Raw genomic sequence first — 10,931 nt, 5'->3', positions numbered from 1 at the left:
GAAAATGGAACAAAAAGATCACTTAGGGTCCGGTATTGTAGAGCATGCACATATACGTAGCATGACATCTATGGGGTGTAGAAGATGATATAAAGCATGATAATGGTGTATGCTCAAAACATGAACCGAAGCTACTGCACGGTACATTTGGTTTTAACAACATCGATTTGTAGTCTCAGCGTGACAGTTCTATAGACATATCTGGACGACTTTGTCTGGAAGTTTGAAAGAAGGCCAAAGTGCGACTATACACATCATGTCAGCAGTTTGGATTACATTTCGAACAAAGGGAGCAGCTATCTGAAGGTTTAGTAATGCTCTTAGACTTAGACTTAGACTCTATAATTGACCGAGCTATTGCGAAGAGCAATGTTGCCGGTTCCAAAATTAAAGCCCATGGGCACTTGACATAAATAAATCCGGACGTGGAGAAAATCTCAGATGAGAAAACGGAGATAAGGGGAAGAAGAGAAGTACCAAAAGGAGAAAGACAATCCAATCAGACAAGTTCGCAAAAGGTGACGAGCGATCATAGCTTTCAAGGAGGACGCAAGACAATGGAAATCAAAGACAACAATAAGAGAAGATACACTACAGCAATAGTTCCAATGAAAAATTCAAATTAATTAAACAACATCAATCAGTAGTGCTAAATACAACACAATACAAAACAACTATACAACACAATTTAAATACAATTATTCAACGAAGCAACAAAAGAACTTCAATCAAAATCAGATGCATTGGAAGTGTAAATAGCTAACAATTGAGGATCTAAGTGAAAAAGTTGTCGTCTCCTCCTATGAAGGTGTGAGCTGCAAGTGGTCTGACGCTTCTATCTTCGAAGAGAATTTCATAATTAAAAACTTGGGAGTAATTAACAAAGTCACATTGCACAGCTTTGTTGAAGAATTTTTCATTAGATCTTCTAATGTAATCTGGAATCGTCTCAAGTTTTAAGTCTCTGTGTAAAAGTTTATTGCGGATAAGATAGTGAGAATCAGTAATAATGCGCAGAAATTTGTTTTGCACTACTTGTAATTGATGCAGTTGAGTTTGAGTGACCGTGTTCCAAGCAGGAGCAGCATAACAAAGTATCGGTCGAATGCAAGTGGTATATATATGTTTTTTGGTACGCAAGCTAAGATTTGAATATTTTCCAATGACCGGGAGAAATCTGCATATTATGCCCATGGCTTTGCTCTTGACACTATTAATGTGATTAGACCATGTGAGCCTTTGGTTCAAAATAATTCCTAAGTATTTGGCCTTTGTGACCAGAAGAACAGCTTGCTGAAAAAGGTAGAGGTCTTTAAAAGCAATGTTTTTCTTAGTTTTGCTAAGATTTAAAAGTTGTGACTTGCTAGCATTGATTTTTACTCGCCAATTTGTGCACCAGTCTTCTACGGCATAGAGGTAATTTTGCATTTTGTCTATTGCATGATTACCTTGAATGGATTTAATTGCAATCGCCGTATCGTCGGCATAACATGCTAACAGAGAGTAATTGTCCAAACCAGGGTGAGGAAAATCTGATATGTAGAAAAGATATAGTACTGGACCGAGAATACTTCCTTGTGGGACGCTGGATCTTACAGGTCTTGAATTGGATTTTTCATTTCCTTGAGCGACGAAGAAAGTGCGGTTTTGCAAAAAGGAGAAGATCAGAAGAATGAGCTCTCTAGGAAGTCCCAAGTTGATAAGCTTGAAGACTAGCCCCTCATGCCAGACGCGGTCAAAGGCTTTTGCCACGTCCAGCATAAGGAGCGCAACACTTTGCTTGTTATGGAATGCAGATCCCACAAATTCTACAATTCTTACTAGTTGTCGAGTAGTACTGAGGTTTTTTCTGAATCCGTACTGATCATTAGGTAGCAGGTGAAGAAAAGGTTCCAATCTAGTGAGAATAAGTCTTTCATAAATTTTACCAAGGCTGGATAACAAACTGATAGGACGATAGCCATCAGGCTTGGTCACATCTTTACCCGGTTTGGGAAGAAGAAAGATCTTGGCTTGCTTCCAAGGATCGGGGAAATAGTTGAGAGCAAGACAAGCGTTGAGAATACTAGCGAATTTACTGATAAGTTTTCTAGGTAAGTTACGAAGCATTTTATTTGTAATTTGATCTCTTCCAGGAGCTTTTTTGATGTTGAGATATTTAATAATATAGGAGAAGTAAGCCTTGGGATGTTATGAGCCGAAGAAGAATGAAGCCAGGAATACACATAGTTTTCGAGAACATCTTTAAAGGTCTGATTCATAGGCTCCATATTAGGAGTAAACTGCTTTTCCAGATATTCAGCGAAAATATCGACTTTATCTTTAAGTGAGTAGGCAATTTTAGTATCCGTATGAATAGGTCTATTATTAATACTACTTCTTTTAAGATTTTGAAGATACTTCCACAGAGAACCATCATTAATATTAAGTTTAGATATAAAATCTTCTCTTGTTTCCTTTTTAAAATCAGTGATAAGTTTCTTGATTCTTCTATTAAAAATATTGATTTCTCTTTTAAGGGCAGGGTCCCAGTTACGGTGCCAAAGCTTCAGCAATCGGTTTCTTTCTTTGATAATGTCTCTGATACTGCGAGGAAGTCGAATATTATTGTTAGTTAATTGAATGGTAACTGTAGCATCTCTGAAAGCTTTCAGTATACTGTCAGTGAAGATATGAATGGCAAGATCGATATCCTGTTTGGTAGAAAGTGAAGTGAAAATAGGAGGATGTTTGATTAAGATATTGTGAAAAGTAATCCAGTCAGTATTATTTCTGGTAATAGGAGGGTCTTCTTTAGAAACACCAAGAGAAGCAATGACAGGTACATGATCAGATGTAAGTTCTGCCTTGACTTCCAAGGAAATAGGGATAGAAGTATTTGTAAGGATAATATCCAAGATGTCCGAGAGATTTGGAGAGGCAGGACGATAAGTGGTTTCAGAAGGTACATGTAATGCGACAGGATGATTGCAGATAAAATTATGCATAATACGTCCATTGGTGTTAGAACGACGACATCCCCATTCGAGGTGCTTAGCATTCATGTCTCCGGCAATAATAACTTGCTGATCTTCAGGAAGTAAGTTTTTTAACATATTTTCAGAAAGTCGGTTTCGTGGTGGATTATAAATAGCCGTAAAATGGATGGTACCAAATTGTGGGAGTATAACAGCAACAGTCACACTTTCGAATCCAGAAGCAGAGTTTGTCGAGACAAGACAGGATTGCAGAGAGTTTTTAACAAAAATTGCAGCTCCTCCTCTTCTTTGTGAAAGTCTATCACCTCTGTAGGTGCGATAATTAGCAATATACAGTCTATCGGCAGGAACAACATGCGTTTCAGAGATCATGCCAATATCTATGTTATATTCTATAAAAAAGTCCGAAAGTTCATCAATTTTGTTAACAATGCCAGCAGCATTCCAATAGCAAAGTTTAAGCGAATCTGACTTATTGAATATGCTGGTCAGAATTAGTTTCATCTGATACTGTATTAGTGGCATTTTGGCGGATGTTTTGCGCAAGGAGTTGTATTCCTGAGTTTTTCAGGAAGGTGACTAGAGTGTTAAGGTCATCAAATATCTTTTTTGCTTCTGCAATAAGATTTGGAGAAGGATTGTTATTAGCTTTGATGGCTTCAGCAAAAGACTTATTGATAATAAACCTATCAGCATATGATTTAATTTGTTCTTTTTTAGCTTGCTTCGGAAACTTTTCACAACCTTTAAATGAAGCTGTGTGGTCTAGACCACAATTTGCACATTTAGCAGGTGCATTCTTGTCTTTTTGACAGGTTCTTGAGTCATGGTTATCACCACATTTAACACATCTAAAGTCATTGTGGCAAGCAGCTTGTGAATGGTGAAATCCTTGACATCGGAAGCACTGGACTGGGCCAGAGCGTCCTTTATATGGTTCGACTTTGATATGTAATCCACAAATTTTGGTTTCTTTAGAAATTTTAGATTTTTCATTTTTCTTCAGAGTGATAAGAAAAAGTGGAAATTTTTTAACTTCTCCTTTAAATCTACGAGAGAGTTGACTGACACTTATAACTTCGTAATTTTTGCTTAAAAGTTCTTCTTTGATTTCATCAGGATCTGTGTCCATTGTAAGATGACGGAAGACCACTTTATGATTCTTCTCATCAGGCAAGAGAAAGGAGTGATATTTAATTTCCTTTTTGTTCAGAACACTTGTCATTTCTCTATGAATGTTGACATGAGAGACTTTAATTTTAAAACCTTCTTTTTGAATGTAACCTGTGTAATCAGATTTGTCTGATAATTTATGTTCTGCAAATAACGCTTTTAGTTTTTTCCAATCAAATTTTTTATCATTTATATAAATGGCAGGTGGCGCTTTGCCTTTTTTGTTTTGATCGTTTTGTATTTCTTCATTTATCTGAGATTCATTTGGGACAACAGGACTAGTGTCCATTGATTCTTGACTATTAATGGAAGGAGTAACAACTGGTTTGAGCTGAGAAGGATTAATGGGACGAAAATGACCCTTTTTCCTTTTACCCACACTACGATCTCCTTTGGGTTTTTGTTCAGTTTCGTTACCTGAACTATCCGTTTCTTGTTGGAAAGGAATTTCAGTTGAATTGTCTTTATTTGGCTTATTAGGTGAGCCTTTCATACGTTTTCTTTTGACAATTTTCCATTCACTTTCTGTAGGTGTAGAAGGAGTTTCTTCTTGATGTTCTAATGACTCTTCAATTTCTTTGTGAGCAGTAATTAAGGCATCATACACTTTTTGAAGTAGATCAAATTCTTTGTCTTCTTTGATAGAAAGATTTCCATTTTGTTTCTTAACTCTCAGCTCCTCAACGGTAGCCGCAAAAACTTTCAAAAATGGTTCCATCATTCATAAGCAAATTAATGGAGTCCGGCGCTCCGAAACCAGACCCACACGAAGGTGTTCTGGATGAGCCGGCGGGACTTCACAAGGCCCTTGTCTTCAGCACTGATAGTCAAAGCTAAAGAGTAACAATCCAAAACAGTAAAAAATCGAAGGATCGAAATCCAACAATTTAGTGACGAACGATCAGTGGCACAAGATAAGCAGCCACAAAGCGAAAACGCAGACGATCTCCAACACCGAGGCGGGAAAACACGTCATCCAAGTACGGGTAAAACACGCAGGTGCAACTCGCAGGTGGAAAAAATAATAATAGTAATGCTCATTGCCAAATTAGACTTTTATATGCCCGTAGCACTTCAAAGATTTTGCTGCCTCCACATACATCTATAGTACAACCTCTTTCTCATCATTCCCTCTTTCTCGGCCTTGGATTAATTGCACTATGTATTCCCTTTTAAAACCTGCAATGAGAAGTTTTATTTTTGTGGTGCCTTTGCACTCTTTCTTTGAATCTTTAAGCACCTTTTTGCAATGCCGCCTTTACCTGATGCCCTAAGCACGTGCTTACTTTCCTTAATGGCTAATCCAACTCTGGTAGAGGTTTTCCACAAACAACCACGGCAGGATATGAAGAACTGATATCTTCTCTTATAGATGATGAGTTGGGTTCAGTTTATTTAGTTATGGCAAAGCATTCGAGGGCTACCTGTCTAAGAGAAGGTATGGCTTCGTGAAAGACTTTCTAAGGGAAATTGGACTGCATATAGGTTACACATATGGAAACCATGAAAACACTTAGTTAGCATCCAATCTGCTCGCCGGAATTCGAACCTCGGCCCGAGTTCATCGGCTTTACCGCTCGGCCACTGGAGAGCCATCTTTAGATGATGAAATATCTATGCTAATGACCCCCATCATCTGGCGGTGGTGACAGTGGGTGAAATTCTAAGATGCATGCAATCTATTACCGGACATTCAATATGGCTAAAGACTTGGCTATAGTTTTCAGCGCCTAAAGACAACTGCAGATTTCGTACACCTTCTGTTTTCTAAGTATGGAAACTGTTTCATTCTAAAACTTCGTCAGTTTGACATTTTCTTGATACTCCAAGCTTGATACTCCTTCTTGATACTCCAATACTCCTGCCCAGGGACAGTTGTCCACCCTCGCCCGTCTCTGGCTATACCTCTGATATTACTACGAAACAATCTGATGGTGTTTTGATCGCTTTGCGGACTTTGATGCCTTCTCGTCGGAGGCAGTGTCTTCTGTAGTGTTGCAAACAAAAGATCTGAGTAGCTCCAGTGGAGTGGCGAGCATAACTGGCGCCCGGGGCAAAATACCTTTCTGGCGCCCCCTTCCCGAAAAAAACACAGTGATATGATGAAAATCTTGTTTGGAGACCATTTGGCGCCCCTCTGCGACCGGCGCATCATACACCCCCTTTACGCCACTGAGTAGCTCAGCAATGGAGTTGAGCTTTAAGGATAGCAGCAGTCACTGGCAAGACTAAACAGGGAAAGGGGGTGTCATCCAGTTTTCTAGGACAATATAGCAGCCGCTGCAATATTATATCAGGGGTTATCATCCAGGTTCAAGAATAAGATAACAGCTTTAATCTTCCGATATTTAGATTATCTAGCCATTCTGGAAGTCTAAATATCTAGATAAAGCAGAGATTACGCAGTCGTCCCTCTAAGATCATCGAAAGGAAACAGTTTGCAAGTGCTCAAATTTTCGTTTGTGGAAGTGAAATGCTTGGTCGCTATATGAAGCTCCATACATCTGAAGAAGATTAATTCACTACTGACTGCAGTTGTGCTAATGTTCTTCTCCTCACGTGCATCTTTTCCAAGATTCTTCGCGAACAATAGTGCTACACTTCATGGTATACCAACTGTCGCTAGCTTGTTAAGGAGTGAAGATATAGCACCTGTCTTAGCGTAGGCATTCTGAAGGCTGTCGTATGCTCCAACTTAATATATGGTGTATGGTCTGGGGACTTTTGACAGCCCGTCGCTAGTGCCTTTCAATGCTTTCATAGCTGTAATCAGCCCTGCAAGAAGAATTGAACATAATTTCTCAGAAATTCGTGGACGATCTCGTACAGAGCATGAATATATAGTAGAGAGACTGCATCACAATTAAGTAGGATTATATCCCCTAGTGAAAATTTGCGTTTGTGTTATCCTTATCATATGGGCATTCACCTTCTGATTTGAGTAGACTACAGAAGTATTTCGAATCTGTTTTTGTATCCTTTGCATTCCTTTCTTAGTCAGTGTTGTCACATTTCTCATTGTCTAATACGTTGACGATGTTATACTATGCTTTGCATCATTCTAATTACTGCTTGCACATGAGACATAACATGCGAAAATCTGCCTGTCTCAACCAATATACACCAATACCTGACAAAGAATCCAAGTACGATATTTCAGTAGGATAATGAACGCCACTCATAGCTTATTGCCCAAGGCTGGCTACGTCATTTACTGACACTTACACAACCTACCTGCTCCAAAAATATGTCCCTTGTTGAGCATAAAATATGTCCACTATTGTTCGCGAATAATTTACCTACCAGTAAATTTGGTGAATACTGTTAGTTCGACTGGTTTGAAATTCCAGCGAACGGACTGGTCGCATGGAAGTGTTTGATGTTTTCTCTTGCCAGCTAGTTTTCTTCGAAAAGTCCATCATGAAGCCATCAAGAATCTTTGCTCTTCTCACACAAATAGCCCTCAAGTGCTTTTCTGAAATCAAACAAACCAAATCGAACCTTTAAAAAGTGCTCCACAAAAGCATCCCTGTTCTTAGGCAGAAAGCCCTTACGTGCTTTGCCGTGATCAAAATAATGTGACTTAAGCTCTATCTGGCCTGCGTAGGCTCAGTGCTTCGATGTCCTCAATGTGAAACACATTATCTAGCAAGTGTGAAATGTTTGTGGTCAGTACTTAATTTCTAAAAGAAGAAGGACTATGAAAGGTCATCAACAAAGATAAAAATAAAGAAAAAAATAATAATAAAATGTAAATTAATAAATAAAATTAGATAATTCAATTTAATTAATGAAAATAGTTCAGCAGAAAATTGAAATACCGTAGCTCATCTTAATTTAGACTCCAACAGGAATTATACTTTTGCTCAAAGAGTGAAAAGTACTGGGACTGGATTTTAGGTGGATTAAAGACGTGACTATGACTTGAGATCGTACTGAAGATGATTGCACTGCATGCATATTCTTCTTTAATTGACTTGCTGCTCTGTTTTGATGAGCAAATCTCAAAACAAGAGAATAGATAAACAAGAGCTAAGTTCAGAATCCAGAAAGCAAACAGAATTAACATTTTTTTATGAACAGCATTGCTTATAGATTATAGGTCACATAATATCATGATAAAAGGTGTTTATTACGCTAACCTGTTGACTCAACTCGTACTAGGCCCACCAGCGGCCGAGAGGTAAATCCGCTGAATGCTAGTAATTCGCTCAGAGTCTTATCTTGACGAATAGGCTGGCTGCAGAGGAGATTTTGCTGTTTTCCTCATGTATAAAGTGAATCAGAGCCAGTTTCTCTTATATTGTTCCTTTGAAAAGGCATATCTTCTCTTAGACAGATAGTTCTCACATTTTTTTGACGTAATAATACAATACAATTTCTATTAACTATAAAACTGTGTAGCAAACTCAGCAGTAAAATTACGCTTTGCATAAAAACGCTGCAGCACACAAGACTAAAATTTGCCAGATTGCTGTTCCAGGAATGATAATTTCAGCTTATACCCTATGCACAATGTTCACTAGACCTTGTCATCAAATGATTTCTTTTTTGTTTCAAAAACAGAAGAAGTATTTGTATATTTCTTACTGCAGTCTGATGATGATTTGAATGATGTTCAGGAATGATCTGAAGGCTGTGATTAAAAATATTTTTATATTGGAATTAAATGCGTAATTGATTGCTGTACTAAATGCATTTAAGTCTGCATAGGAAACAGACAATGGAATTTTAGACATTTATCTTCTACAAATTTATTATGCTTAAACTTACTGAATATCTCTATATATGGAATAAAATTAAGCAGAGAGAAGGAATATTTCACAAATGGCATGACATGACAAAACTAAAATGTGCATATGCTGTACAATGAAATTTTCTACCGTTATGAAGATGTAAGACACAGAGCTCTTAAGTTGTCTGAATAATTTTAAAATAATACACTTGTTATGAATCCAGGTACACATTGAAATTTAAAATGGAAGTTAGATTTTGAATGTTGATCATAAGTTTCAAGGCTATTAAGTTAAACTGCAGAAAACTTTTCAAAAGAGAAATTAAAAACTGAAAACAACAAATTACAGAATTAATGTATTCACAAAAAAAAAAAAAAAAAATTCATAGGAGTTCACCAGACAAACCAGTTAAAAAAGTATTAATTGAACTAAGGAAATAGCTGTTATTTTGGAAACAAATGAACAAAAACTTTTCATTTGAATAATAATAAAAAATATAGAGAGAGATTTTAAATCATTAGTGAAAAGATCATTAAAAATGCCAGTGTGGTAACTGTATTAGAAATCTCAGCTCTTCTACATATAAATCCATTAGTAACTTTAAATAAATAAATAAAGGTAATACGAGACATTCTGATGGTTCTGATGAAGTCATACATGTGTGCTGATTCATTGCAGTTAGCAATATTTCTTGAAATGTGTTGGTCCTCAAATCAGTTTCTCATGTATTTCATGGTTTTGAAAAGAAGTAAAAAAAGTATCAAATTGGTTAAAATTTATTCAAAGGGGTTAAAACAAAAAGAGCGGCATTTATCTCATGTACATATTTTAATTCTTTTAGAACTTGTATTTTAGAACCATCAAAAATTGTTTTCAGATTTGTTCATTAAATAGCTTCACAAAACTCACTTCATTCTCTGACAACTGAAAGTATTAAATTATATTGCTTGTATTATTTGTTACTGTACTAAAAATGGTCTGCCTTAATAGATGTTGTGTATTATTTATTTTTAGATTATTATATTAGATTAAGTTTATTCTTATAGGAAAAAAAAGTAATAATGTATATATGTGCAAGATAAGTTGATAAAAAGATTAATTTTTTTTATTGTTTACTTAAAACATCCAACAGAAGTCATACACTTAAAATTTATATGTATAAATTGATTCACATATTTGCATTAAACTGAATATTTTTAAATACATTATCTTAGAATAATAATAATGTAGAATTTACTACTATTTTACTCTACATACATACAAATATATTGCATTATTTCAGACTTCCATATTTAGATATTTGGATAAAAAAGGCCAAGCATTTTTAACATCTGTAAATAGTATAAAGCAAAATTCTTGCAGAAAAAGAAAAAAAAAAAAGGGGGGGGAGGAAAAGAAAAGGACGTTCGAAGTACAGTTCTTATACTAGAAATTAGGTGCTTTGAAACTATAAGTTCCTTTGATAAAGTTAATGACAAGACATAGTGCTGCCATTTATTTCTTAAATAGAATATATAAATATGTCATCTATTACTTGAATATAATATATATATATTAATATATAAATATGCTTGAATATAATGTATAATTATTTTCAGGAAAATATTTTTTTAGAAAATATTCATAACATTATAATTTTTCTAACAAAAATAATCATCTGTTATCATACTTCAATACCATAAAATATATTTAAAGGTAAAATGACTTTCCTGTATAAAGTTTTATTTTTGAGCTTATGGGGCAGGATATGATAATAAAACAAATACTGCATAAGTCATTTGTAAGCGATTAGCTTTCTACATTCAGAGTGTGTAATCAGTCACATATATTTATAAAAAATACCTTAGAATTATCTTTATTATAATTTTGTACATATCCCCCTCCTTCTTTTCAATATTAAATATAAGAGAGTCAATTGTGTTTTTAATAAATCATCAGGTACACTATCAAAAGGTCAAGAATTTTCACATCTTTATATAAAAATTTGAGTTCTTCTAAGAGTTTAAAACAAACCCACACACAAAATTTTGCTGTAGAAACCAAA

This window comes from Stegodyphus dumicola, chromosome 11 (assembly GCF_044657685.1).
Source record: "Stegodyphus dumicola isolate Sdum_Otavi_A_Nest chromosome 11, ASM4465768v1".
NCBI classification, from domain to species: domain Eukaryota; kingdom Metazoa; phylum Arthropoda; class Arachnida; order Araneae; family Eresidae; genus Stegodyphus; species Stegodyphus dumicola.
This window is presented reverse-complemented; position numbering follows the sequence as displayed.